The sequence below is a fragment of the Notamacropus eugenii genome, chromosome 3 (assembly GCF_028372415.1).
Source record: "Notamacropus eugenii isolate mMacEug1 chromosome 3, mMacEug1.pri_v2, whole genome shotgun sequence".
NCBI classification, from domain to species: domain Eukaryota; kingdom Metazoa; phylum Chordata; class Mammalia; order Diprotodontia; family Macropodidae; genus Notamacropus; species Notamacropus eugenii.
The window spans coordinates 378,622,685-378,636,887 of NC_092874.1; the positions used below are offsets into that span (position 1 = coordinate 378,622,685).

General features: G+C 38.4%; 1 protein-coding gene across 2 annotated transcripts in view; it reads right to left on the bottom strand.

Annotated features, from left to right (window-relative positions):
- The window catches only part of USP22 (ubiquitin specific peptidase 22), a 267,180-nt gene that overhangs the window by 102,626 nt on the left and 150,351 nt on the right, over positions 1–14,203 (bottom strand). The window lies entirely within an intron of this gene.

A 14,203-nucleotide genomic window follows, 5' to 3' on the forward strand; every position in this document is an offset into this window, starting at 1 on the left:
CAAGACTCAAATGCCCCTGGCAATTCCATAAGATTGTAAGCTACCGAATAATTTGAGGTTCCTGGTGCTAATGAAACCACAGATTCAACCAAAAAAAATAACAATGGTTTAAAGCAATTAGCCAGGAATACTCTCATCAAGTATACATGGTCTAAAACAAAAACAAATACATTTAGGAAAACTAAAAATAATCATATTATAATCAAGTCAAAATTGGTATTACTGCTATAAAAATGAATAGGTTCCCCATTATACTGAATTTTTACCACACCACATAATTTTCTTCTTAATTATACAATATCTTGTATTGTTTTCTAATTGTTTCTCACAGGCAGATGTCTGCCCAATTATACTGTCTGCCCCTTCAAGAAAGAGATCTTCCTCCCCCCAATACTTCTTTCTGTTTCAGAGACAGTAATCTTAGAGAGGGAATAGAGCTCACCTCTTCCAGTCTAAAAATATCCTACAATATCTCCAATAATGATCATCTTGTCTCCAACTAAAGGCTTCCAATGAAAAGAGCTCCCCACCTAAGGCAATCATTTCACTTCTGAAAGCTGTCGAGCATTTCCTAAATATTTGCTTTTTAAAAAGCATAAAATGGAGGTTTTTCCATCTCATGAAGCATATGAATAAAAAACAAGGATTATGCCTAACTAAGGATTACGTATATTTTATCACTTTATCAAAGAGATGTCAAAAAAATGAATTTATTGCTCAGAAACAAAGAAAAGGAGTATCGGGTCTGTGACAAACTTTTTCTAACTTTGTTCCAGGTGTACTTGTTTCGAAGTAAAATGCTGCCATGTTCATATTGAAAGGGGCTAAAAATGACATTGAGAAAAGCAACTTGAGACAGTTCTGAGGAATTGTAAGGAAACAGTCTTTCAGATAAACATTTCAAGAGGACCTGTTTTAAAGCAGCTCAAAAGCAAAAGTGCTGATAAAATATGGGGATGGTGCTGAATCCCATTACTCCCCACCAGTTTATTTTCATATAAATGTTTACAGGGTTTTGGAGGTTATAGCTGAGAAACTAAATCAAAGGACTATTTGGGAACTTCGGGAAAACTGTACATAGATGAAATCTTTGTTAGGAGAGGTGGGTAAACTGATAGAGATGCAAACAAGACAGTCCCTACCCTCAAGAAGCTTACATACTAATAGAGAATAATACATTAAAAGAATTGGGGAAAAAAAGAAAGGAGTTTGAGATGGTTCAAAATTGACCGAAGAATGGTGCAGACTTATGGTTCCAGGGAAATTAAGGTAAGAATTCACCTGGCAGAGCCCAGTGTCCCAGGAGCAGAGGGCAAGTGAGGGAGAGACGGGGATAATGACCACATATGGTCTGTATATGTCATACATACAGACTGTGGATTTGGGGATGCTAAACCTGAGTTAGAGACAGGCACTACTCAGAAGGAGGAACTGATCTGAGGCAGATGAGATGACATGATAAAGAAGTCAGAAATGGGGAGAATAAGATATAACACTCAGCTGAAGAAGGAAGCTAATGGCAGACAGAAGCAGAACAGAGGAGAACCAAAAGATAAAATCAGTTAAAGGACCTGCCTGAAGTAAGGCAGAGTCTGCAGCTGCAGAAATTCATTAGAAAAATGAGAATCCTCCTGTGGGAAAAGTTATCTGAGTTTCTCTGTATTCAGCTTTAATGCTATCCCCAGTTTGAGGGTTGAGAACTGGCGATCCCTAAAGTTGATCTGGTAGAGATTTTGACAGGGGAAGGCAGCTTCTAGGAGAGGACTGGAAAAAGGAGAAGAGCTGTTTAAAGACTGGCTTAGACTATCGGCATTATTCTTTGCTAGCATCTACAGCCCTGGAGTCAGGAAACCTGAGGGTTTCAGCTGTGTTGCCCTTTATGGATTGAGAAGGAGAAAGCTCCTCAGATCCCAGAAAGTAAATCTGAGTGACACTGCTATTTCCCAACTACTTAACACTGCTTCTGCACCCGGCCAAAGGGGGCAAGCTTGGAAACCAACATAGCCTTGGTTTAGGGCTACTGTTTCAATCTAAGAATGTAATGCTGTTCTCTACTCAAACAGCTTAGCACTGTCTTCACAGCACGAGAATAGAAAGGAAGTGATTTTGTCCAGTAGGAAAGGAGAGAGATTCAGAAAAAGAGCAGGTGATGTGCGGCACAGACTATTTCTGAAAAATGAGGCCTTCAGTACAGTCATGAGTTGCCCCAGGTATGTGCATTTTTCCCTACTCCTTCGCATCCCCTGTAGTGTGTCTACTTCTCTCCTCTCACCCACAGGCATTGTGTACAAAAGTGAGAGAGAGCATGCCCCAAGTTTATGAGTGGAGTCCTGTGACATTTTCATTATTACTGCTTTTCCTTCTAGTGAGTAAATGTTGCTATGATTAACAGGTAATGTTATCACAGTAACAACAACGCTGTACAACAATCAGCTGGGAATAACTTAGCTGTTCTCTGTAATGCAAGGATTCAAGACAATTCCAAAGGACTCAGGATGAAAAAGTGCTATCTACTTCCAGAGAAAGAACTGATGGTGTTTGAATGCAGATCGAAGCATATTATTTTTCACTCTCTGTACTTTTTGTGTTTTTTCTTCTTTTCGGTCTGCGTCATTCTTCACAACGTAACAATATGGTAATATGTTTTGCATGACTGAATATGTGTAACCTATATCAAATTGCTTACCATCTCAGAGAGGGAGAGAAAATCTGGAATTAAAATTTTAAAAAAATGTTAACAATTGTCTATATATAACTGAGGGAAAATATATTTTTTATACCCAAATTAATATACTTATTTAGTGCCATACCAATTAAACTATCAGACAATTACTTTCTAGAGCTGGATAAAATAATATCAAAATTCATTTGGAAAAACAAAAGGTCCAGAATATCAAAGGGACTAATGAAAAGAAATGCTAGGGAAGGTGGCCTAGCGCTACCAGACCTCAAACTCTACTATAAAGCAGCAATTATCAAAACCACTTGGTATTGGCTAAGAAACAGAGAGGTAGACAAGTGGAATAGACTTGGCACTCAAGATGCAGTAGGCAAGGAATATAGCAACCTTCTGTTTGATAAACCCAAGGACCCCAGCTTCTGGGATAAGAACTCATTGTTTGACAAAAATTGCTGGGAAAACTGGATAAGAGTGTGGCAGAAATCAGGCATAGACCCATACCTGACACCGTACACAAGAATAAAGTCCAAATGGGTACATGATTTAGGTATAAAGATTGATACCATGAATAAACTGGAGAAGCAAGGAATAGTGTATTTATCAGATCTATGGAGAAGGGAAGAATTCTTTACTAAAGGAGAGATAGAAAGCATTATGAAATGCAAAATGGATAACTTTGATTACATTAAACTGAGAAGTTTTTGCACAACCAAACCCAATGCAACCAAAATCCGGAGGGATGTAGTAAATTGGGAAAGAATTTTTACAGCTAAGCTTGGGGATAAAGGCCTCATTTCTAGAATATATAGAGAACTGACCCAAATGTATAATCATACACGTCATTCCCCAATTGATAAATGGTCAAAGGATATGAACAGGCAATTTTCAGAGGAAGAAATGAAAGCTATCTATAATCATATGAAAAAATGCTCTAAATCACTATTGGTTAGAGAGATGCAAATCAAAACAACTCTGAGGTATCACATCACACCTATAAGATTGGCAAACATGACAGAACAAGAAAATGATAAATGCTGGAGAGGATGTGGGAGAGTTGGAACACTAATTCATTGTTGGTGGAGCTGCGAGCACATCCAACCATTCTGGAGAGCAATTTGGAACTATGCCCAAAGGGCTACAAAAATGTGCATACCCTTTGACCCAGCAATATTGCTACTAGGACTATATCCCCAAGAGATCATAAAAATGGGAAAGGGTCCCACATGTACAAAAATATTTATAGCAGCACTCTATGTAGTTGCCAAAAACTGGAAGTCAAGGGGATGTCCATCAATTGGGGAATGGCTGAATAAATTATGGTATATGAATGTAATGGAGTACTATTGTGCCATAAGAAATGATGAACAAGAAGACTTCAGAGAGGCCTGGAAGGACTTATATGACCTGATGCTGAGTGAAAGGAGCAGAACCAGGAGAACTTTATGCACAGCAACAACCACAGTGTGTGAGAGTTTTTTCTGGTAGACTTAGATTTTTGTAATAACACAAGAACTTCTTACAAAAAAAAAAAAAAATCCCAATGGTGGATCTCAAGGCAAAATGCCTTCCACACTCAGAGAGAGAAATATGGAAGTCACTCACATAATGTAGCAGATCATGTTTGTGTATGTGTATGTGTTTGTGTATCATGTTCTGATTTGTTATACGATTTCTTTCATTTATCTTAGTCTGACTACATAGCATGACTATAGTGAAAATATACTCAATAGGAAAGTATATGTAGAATCTATACAGAATTGTATGCAGTCGTGGGGAGGGAGGGGGGTAGTGGGGGGTAGGTGGGGGGGGATAAAATCGCAATTGTATGGCAGTGATTGTTAAACATTAAAAAATAAAAATAAAAATAAAATAAAATAAATATATTTTTTAAAAAGAGTTAATGGTACCATTGTGACTGACATATAGAAATCGGAAATATACTGGTGGAGGCTCAAGAGTTATATAGAGAAAAGTAGTAGGAGTGTTTTCCTCTCACATCAAAGTGAGCCCTACAAAAGACCTTAGATTAAGTTGTAGCAGTATATTATGACTGTGACTGGGTCCCTTCTGGGAATCTCCTTCCCACCCCTCTTCATTCTTAATGTGTCAGTGAAAAAAGGTTGTAGTGAGGTAGCCTGGAAAGGGAGGGAAGGAGGAGTAGGGGCAAGCACCACATCAGATGCCATGCTTGTATGCTACCCTAGCCACATGAGTTGGTCAGTGCCATGCCCAGGCTACAGGACAAAGTGGAGATCTTTTCATCTCATAAAACATGTTGATAGGAGGATGGGGGCCAAGATGGCAGAGCAGAAGGCTCTAGATCCCCCCTCCCCCCATCCAACTCATAAAATACCTGTAAAAAATAACTCTAAATAAATTCTAGAGCAGCAGAAGCCACAAAATGACAGAGTGAAACAGATTTCCAGCCCAAGACTGCCTGGAAGGCCAACAGGAAAGGTTTATTGCACCAGGCTGAGAGCGCAGTGCAGCCCAGCCTTGGCCATGTGGCACACACAGGACTGGAGGAGGCTTCAGGGCACAGAATCACAGGTAGCAGCTGCAGTTCCCAGATTTCTCAACACACAAATGCCAAAGACAGCTTCAAAGGTCATTAAGAAAGCCCGTTCATTTGGATGAGAGGGGAGCAAGGTGCCCAGACCAGCCCCAGCGGGACAGCAGCCACTGTGGCAGCAGCATCCAAATTTGGAGCTCTCTGCCTAAAGACCCTGAGGAAACTGAGCAGCTGATCTGGATCTCAGTCCTAAGTGGCGATCATGGGGTGAGGAAGAGCTCTGGCAAGGTGGAGGTGGTGATGGCTGTGGAGAGGGAACCCTACTTGCAGTTCCAGGGCAGAAAAGAATATCTGTGGTTGCTCACAGACCAGAGAGCAGGCCAGGAGAGGAGTAAACTTTTCTCCCTTGATTGTGCCACCTTGGAGGAACTGAGAACTTACAGGTCCCTAGAGATATCTCAGAGAACAGTTGCACAAAACCTCTCAAGACTAGGTAGTATACCCTCCACTTGACAAAGGATTCAAAAGTCAAGTAATTGGCTGGGAAAATGACCAAAAAAGGGGAAAAAAATAAGACTATAGAAGCTTACTTTCTTGGTGAAAAGGTATTTTCTTCCACCCTTTCAGATGAGGAAGAGCAAAGCATACCATCAGAGAAAGACATCAAAGTCAAGGTTTCTATATCCAAAACCTTCAAAAAATTTATGCAATGGTCTCAGGCCATGGAAGAGTTCAAAAAGGATTTTGAAAATCCAGTAAGAGAGGTGGAGGAAAAAAGTGAGAAGAGAAATGAGAGCAATGCAAGAAAATCACGAAAAGAGAGTAGGAGACCCCAAAAAATGCTGAAGAAAATAACACCTTTAAAAATAGACAAACTCAAATGGCAAAAGAACTCCAAAAAGCCAATGAGGAAAAGAATGCCTTAAAAAGCAGAATTGGCCAAACGGAAAAGGAGGCTCAAAAGCTCACTGAAGAAAATAGTTCTTTAAAAATTAGAATGGACCAGGTTTGTCTTTTCTAGAGTGCAAGCCTTCAACTTCCAGATGACAGCCCATGCTGTATACCAACCTCCATCTGAATCAAGGTCTCCAGCCCACTGGACCTGGCACCACCCAGGTTCTGAAGTCTGACCCCTTGAACAGGACCCATCAAGGCAGTGATAGCTCTACGCCCCTTGCCAGCAGGAAGAAGTTTCAGAAGCTGAGACCTTTGCCCTTTACCCCAAAAGAATTTGGGTTCAATCTGTTTGAGGGGGGAATGATGAGGTTCAGAATCTGGGAACTTCCTTGAGCTCCCCTGGAATCTCCTCACTTAAACCTGGCTTTTTATACTCAAACTGAGCTCTCCTTGTATCTCCTCACAGAATCTGACCTTTCATACTCAAATTGAGCTCTCCTTGTATCTCCTCACAGAATCTGGCCTGTCATACTCAAATCTGTGACCACTGTCTGTTATCTCTTGATTGCCCTACCTGCTTCCCACCTGGGCACCCCCTAGTCTGATGTTTGTTGATTCTCCTCAAGACCCCTCCTAAACCCCTCCTCCCCATCACCCTGGACTACCAGACCACCCACCCCCATCCCTCCTATACTCTTTTCTGTGTTTAAGTTCCATCTTGCCTCCATGATGGTGCTCGGATCCAATCCAGCTCAGACTCTGTCAAGCTGGGATTCTATCTGGCCCGCTTGTGAATACAAGCGTTACAAAGGCTTAGGTTCCTTAAGAGGCAACCCAATTTGGCAAATCTTTAATAAACTTTGTTTTCTTTGGCTTTTAAAAAAAATAATTAGAATGGAGCAGATGGAAGCTAATGACTGTAGGAGAAACCAAGAAATTATAAAACAAAAAGAATGGAAAAATAGAAGACAATATCAAAATATCTCATTGGAAAAACAACTGACTTGAAAAATAGATCCAGGAGAGATCATTTAAAGAATTATTGCTCTACCTGAAAACCATGATCCAAAAAGGAGTCTAGATATCATCTTCCAAGAAGTTATCAAGGAAAACTGCCCTAATATTCTAGAACCAGAGGATAATATAGAATTGGAAAGAATTCACTGATCACCTCCTGAAAGAGATCCCCAAAGGAAAACTCCTAGGAATATTGTAGCCAAATTCTAGAGTTGCCAGGTCAAGGAGAAAATATTACAAGCAACCAGAAAGAAACAATTGAAGTATGGTGAAAATACATTCAGGATAACACAGAATTTAGAAGCTTCTACACTAAGGAATCCAAGGGCTTGGAATATGATATTCCAGAGGTCAAAGGAGATAGGATTAAAACCAAGAATCACCTACCCAGCAAAACTGAGTATAATACTTCATGGAAAAAAAAATGGAATTTCAATGAAATAGAGGACTTCCAAGCATTCTTGTTGAAAAGACCAGAGCTGAATAGAAAATTTGACTTTCAAATACAAGAATCAAGAAAAACATGAAAAGGTAAACAGGAAAGAGAAGCCTTAAGGAACTCACTAAAGCTGAACCGTTTATATTCCTACACGCGCGCGCACACACACACACACAGGTGTGTATGGGTATGTGTGTATGTGCATACTGAATATGTGTAGGTATGTATATGTACATGGGTCTGGGTGTATATGTATGTATGTACATATGTATGTGTGTGTATACATACATAGAGGGCACAGGGTGAGCTGAATATGAAGGGAGAATACCTAAAAAATAAAATAAAATACAATTTACTGTTGAATAGAATATACTAGGAGTAAGAGAAAGGGAGAGGTAGAATGTAGCAAATCATCTCACATGAAAGAGCTTTTACAATGAAGGGAAAGAGGGGGGAGATGAAAGGAAATAAGTGAGCCTTACTCTCATGGGATTTGGCTTAAAGAGGAATAACATACACTCAGTTGAATATGGAAATCTATTTTACCCTGCTGGAAGGCAAGGGGGAAGGAGATAGGAAAGGGAAGATAATAGAAGGGACAGAAAATTGGAGAAAGGGATAATCAGAAGTAAACACTATTGTGGGAGCTCAGGTCAAGGCAGAGAATGGAATAAATGGAGGGCAGCATAGGACAGAGGGAAATGTGGTTAGTCTTTTACAACATAACTATTACGGAAATGCTTCGCATTGTTACACATGTATGACTTATAATGAATTGCTTGTTTTCTCAATGAGGGTGAGTGTGAGGGAGGAAGGGAGAGAATACAGAACTCAAAGCATTAATAATGAATGTAAAAAATTGTTTTAGCATTCAACTGGAAATTAAGATATACAGGCAATGGAGTATAGAAATTTATTTTGCCCTACAGGAAAATAGAAGGGAAAGGGGATGGAAGAAGGGTGGGTAATAGAAAGGAAGACAGACTGGAGAAAGGGTTGGATATGATATATGCTGTCCTGGGGTGGGAAATGAGGAGAGATGGGGAGAAAATTTTGAATTCAAATTCTTGTGGAAGTGAATGTTAAGAACTTAAAAATAAATTATATATTAAATAAATGAATAAATTTTTTTTAAAAAAAGAAAAAATGTTGATAAAAGATAAGTGAAGGATTGGAGAAGGTCTGGTCTTTGTCCCCATCATGGCAACCATGCCCATGTGATAGCTAGTGTAGCGGGACTCAGTGAGGTGATTAGGCCCCGGGGAACCAGGACTGCCTTTGCCTCATTTTGTTTGTTTTTTCCTGATCTTATGTCAACAAGTATCTAACCTGACATTGATGTGTCTGGTCTTAGAGGTGACTTGGTATATTCAAGAGGAATTCTAGAAGTCCGATTAAGTCAGATTTCAATTATAGCAGGAGAATCCCTAGCAACTAACTTTGTAAAGGATGGCCATCAACAACAGGACTGTTCCAAACCTCCCCCTGACCTTCCTTAAACCTAGAAGACATGTAAGCAGAAGTTGTTTGGACAGTGCAAAGCAGAGGTGAAATTAAAATGCCTAATTATCAGTCCTACAAACTGCATGACCTTCTGATGAGGCTGAAGTATAAGTTTCCCAATAAATAACAGTAGTTACAAATTAAGTTACTGAATGCTGCTTTAAATTCTTTAGTGGATGTATGCTGTAAGTTTTATATCTTTACAATTTATTTTGTGTATAGGAATAAATTATCTCATACCAGATTCATATTGTATACAGAAAACTTTTTTACTCCTTTTTGGAGAAATCCAGGAAGTGAGCCATAACACATAATGTATAAGTACAATTGTCCCTGGGGCAACAGATTAAAAGGTTTAAGGAGTTGAAGAATGTGAGAACTCAAGAGACCAGGCTTGCCAAGACTAAACCATAGAAAGCAGGTCCAATAGGAAGACACAGATAAACTTTTAGAGCTATCAATGACTCAGAATGAAGAATACATTTACTAGTATGACAAACCAGGGCTTGTGTTTGTCAAAGTGTTTTCCTGATATAAAGGAAATGATCAACACTAACTTTTCCAACTCAAACTATCAGCTAGAATATATTTGGATGCTAAAGTTTTTCTTGATTGAATTTAAGCATAAAATCCACAACAGTATAGAAACATTACTTCCATAAGTATAGTCTGAAGTGTGATTAAGTGAGCAAGCAATAATCTTTCTAACATAAATGAAGTAAGGCTGAATCACAGAAGAATACTAATATTTTCCATAGGAAATTTTTGCTAGAATGAGAGGACTGAAAAAGATTTTTTAAAATTAGGCTGAAAGCATTATGCAATATATAGGAATATCCTAATGTAAAGATGTTCCAACAAACCCTGTTGCATGAATGTTAAACTATAATAATAACCCTAGTAAACATCAACAAGTCCCATTGTTTGGCCCATCTCCCATTTGTAAGACTGTTACTATGGAATTCATGTCATTACAATGAGCAGTTTCAAGGAACATCCAGGCTTAACAAAACCACTCCCACACTTTACAGATAACAAAAGTGAGATGGCCAGCAGCAACTCTGAGAGAACAGAGGGTTCAGCTCCTAGCCCAGTGCTCCTTACAAGCACAGTAAAGAGATTATCTTCAAGTCATAATAAACAATTCAGGCAATTTTGGAACGCCTTTCTTGCCATGAGTAGAATTCACAAGTTATGGTTCCAGTTAGCCTTTCTTTCTGGTTAGGAAATCACATAGAAAAATAACTCATTTTGTCCTTTGATTTTTTTTCTGTTAGTTTGAGAAAAACACAGAAAAACTTCCAAATCTCCAGAGGGTACTACTACTAATTTTGTAATGGTGTGCTGGTAATTTAACTTCTCTGGCTCTCAGGTTCATCATATAAAAAAAGAATTAAATAAGCATTTATCAAGCACCTATTCTATGCTGGGCAGTGTGCTGGGTCGTGGAGATAGATGAAGTCAGAAATTCTAGATGATTTTTAAAATATCATAGAATTCCAAGTAACTGATGGTCACTGGCACTTTTCCCTGTTAAGAGCTGCCCAAGTAAAGGAGCACAATAAGGAGACACTAAACTGCTTGATATCTCAATAATATTTGAGTCACTCCTCTACTTCTTGGCTTCCTGTGCTCCCCCATCTCCCCCCGCCATATTTAGTCAAAAGCTACTTTGTAAATAAAATTTAAATCTCATTTACAGTAATCTTAAGAAGGTCACTAAATTCTTGATAGTGCAGCTTTCTTCTATTAAGTGTTCCTAGAACAAATGGACTAATTCATACAAACTCTAAGAGCAATGGAATTAACATTAACATTAACCTTTTACACTCTGCATTCTTGTATGAGTTTGCTGTTCAGACTTACTCAGATTTTTTTCCTATTTAATTATCCTAATTTGTGTCTAAACCTTTCACAAGCTTTGATTGTGCCATGTAATCTAATCAATGACTTATTTAGTGTGAATACTCAATCCAAACTATGAAGGCTTCGTATTTCCCCATAAAAATTCCATAAAGATCTATAAAACCTTGAGATACTCCTTTTGGCCTTAACTTGGGTGTTTCAAGTTACTTTTGCTCCTTTTCTAATCGTAAACATTTTTCATAATGATGTTTACACCATTTCTAGGTTATAAATTATTCACTGTTGGTAACCCACTACAGTAAAATGCACCCATCAGGCATTTTACCATTGACCTCTGAATTGCTTACAATTCTAATTCTTTGAAGATTAGTATCCTACAATACATTACACTATTCCCACTAAGGAAGAACCAACAGGAGAGCCCTGGCTTTTGTATAATGCTCCCTAAAATGCAATCACCAACCATCATTCTGCTGGCCAAATAACTGCCCTCTATCTAACCTTCTTCCTACTGTCCTTGTTGGCCATACTAGTATTGAATCTTTCTTTCAGGGCAGAGCCAGACGTGGACTGGAAGCTCCCTGCAGATGCCAAAACAAAGTACAGAGGTGGCCTTCTGGAGAGAGTCCCAGGCCTGAAGTTAGGAAAAACTGAGTCCAAATTTATCCTCAAACACTTAACTAGTTGTATAAACCTGGGCAAGTCACTTAACCACTGTCTGCTTAGGTTTCCTCATCTGCAAAATGGAGATGATAATAACACTTCTCTCCCAGGGTTGTTGGTGAGAGCAAAATCATGCAGTATTTGTAAAGTATTTTTTACAGACAGATCTTAAAGTGCCATATAAACAAGTTTGTAGTCATCATCATCATTATTAACATTTTAAAGATAGTAAGAAATGTGGATGGCAACTATGTTAAGAAATACATGCAATATTCCTCCTACAAGCATTTTGAATTTCCATTATCCACTGTTCTTCAAAGCACTTTCTCAGTTTTCCTTTATACTTTCAATATTTCTATCTCAACTTGACTACCACGGCCATTTCTACGGATACTACAAAAACTGTTAATGAAAAAGGAGGAAACAAATTCAGCTAAAATAAACATTCAATCTTGTAACCTATAATGCAGCAATCTTGAAGATGAAAAATGCTTCCCAGTGAGAAAAAGAACTCTTGTCCCTAATGGACAATTTTCAAAGATAAAGTAAGTTCTTCCATTATAAGCAACTACGCTCCAAGCAGTAATTAGTAATTGCTACAAGTATATTAAATGGTTAAGAGTCAGAAAAAGTAAGCCAGGGGCTCTAAGGCAAATCCTGTTTTGATTCATATCTGACCACTCAATTCAATCGCTAGTTTTATGACAAACTCTGAAGAATCTATTTATATTCAAGGACAATTTTAAAAAATAATTTAAGTACCTACTATAAGCACAACACGTGCAAGTTTGGAAAAACAACTTGAGGTGAAGATTCTAATAACAGCAACCAACAGTGCTTGAGCGTGGCAAAACTCTTTCAATACTTGTCTTATTTGAACCTCACGCCAACTCAGAGAAGTAAATGCTGTTACACAGATGAGGAAACTGACACGAAGGAGAAGTTCAGTGCTTTATCCAGGGTCCCAGAGTTACTAAGTGTCTGGGGCACAATCCACACGAAGGCATTTCTGACTCCTGGTGCAATACTCTATCCACAACATCATCCAGCTACCCTACCTTCAAAGAGTTTTCCTTCTAGTACAGGGATATGACATGACTTATTATACTACAAACTAATATAAATTCCTAATTGATAAATGGTAAAAGAGATAAATTAGCATGAAGAAATTCAAACTATCAATAGCCATATGAAAAAAATATTCCAAGTCACTAGTAATTAGAAATGCAAATTAAATTCACACCCATCAGGATTGGCAAAGTTGACAAAAAGGAAAATGATGAATATTGGGGGGGGGGGGGTGCCGCCGCTGGGAAAACAGACATATTAATGCACTGCTGTGATGCAGAGCTGTGAACTGTCTGGCCATTCTGGAAAGCAATTTGCCCAAAATGAAATTATGCATATACCATTTGATCCAGCAATTTTGCTACTACGTCTATACCCCAAAAAGATTAACAAAGAGAGCAAAGGGACTATATGTACAAAGACATTTCTAGAAGCTCTTTCTGTGGTGGCAAAGAACAGGAAAGTAAAGAGGTGACCATCAACTGTAAAATGGCTGCATAAATTATGTTATGTTACGTCAAGGTAATGGAATACCAAACAAATGGAATGCTGAAGAAATAAAAACGAGCTAGTCTCTGAGGAATCTGGGAAGACTTTAAGAACTGATGGAAAGTGAAGTGGGTAGCAGCAAGAAAACGATTTATCCCATAGTGATACTGTAGAGATAACTTTGAAAGACTTAAGAATTCTGAGCAATGTGACTATCAACCATGATTCCAGGGAACTAAAGAATAAGGATGCTACCTGCCTCCTGACAGAAAGATGATGACCTCAGAACACTGGCCATGTCCAAAAAAAGGTTTCATTCGATGTGGGAATTTGTTTAAACCATGTAAATTTATTAAAAAGGCATTTTCTTTTGCTTTCCCCAAAGGTGGGGGAGGTTGAGGAAAAGAGATCTTTGTTAGTAAAATAAAATAAACATTTTAAAATCAAATAATGCACTGGATAAAGCACAAAGGATAAATGCTACCTGGGAAGAATAGATCAATACTGAGGGTTCTGGAAAAGACTTGATGGAAGAGATAATACCTGATTTAGGGCTTTTCAAGATAGGTGGGAATTCAACAACTGGAGACAAGGGAAGAAGAAAAGGATATTCCAGGCATAGGGAATATATGAGCAAAGAGACAGATTGACAAAGTATGTGTACAGAAATAGCAAGCAGTTTACTTGAATAATAACTTGAATAAAACAAACATTTATATAACCCTGCAAAGTGATATATATATATATATAAAAAAATAAAATCTCATTTGATCGACACAGCAAGCAATTTTGTAAGACAGGTGTTGTTATTACCCCCATTTTACAGATGAGGAAACTGAGACATAGACATCAAATGAATTGTCAAGGAACACACAGGACACTGTAATGGGGACAGGTAACAACTGACAGAGTAGCTGCCCACTATCCAGGTCAGGATCACAGATCCAGGGTGGACTGAGAAGGGAACATGTTACAAGGATTGAAGTTCCAAGGTAAAGAAGTCCTGGGCTTAGTACCTAGAAAAGAGCAAGTTTAGAAGCAAACAGCAAGGATGAGATTTAAACCCTGG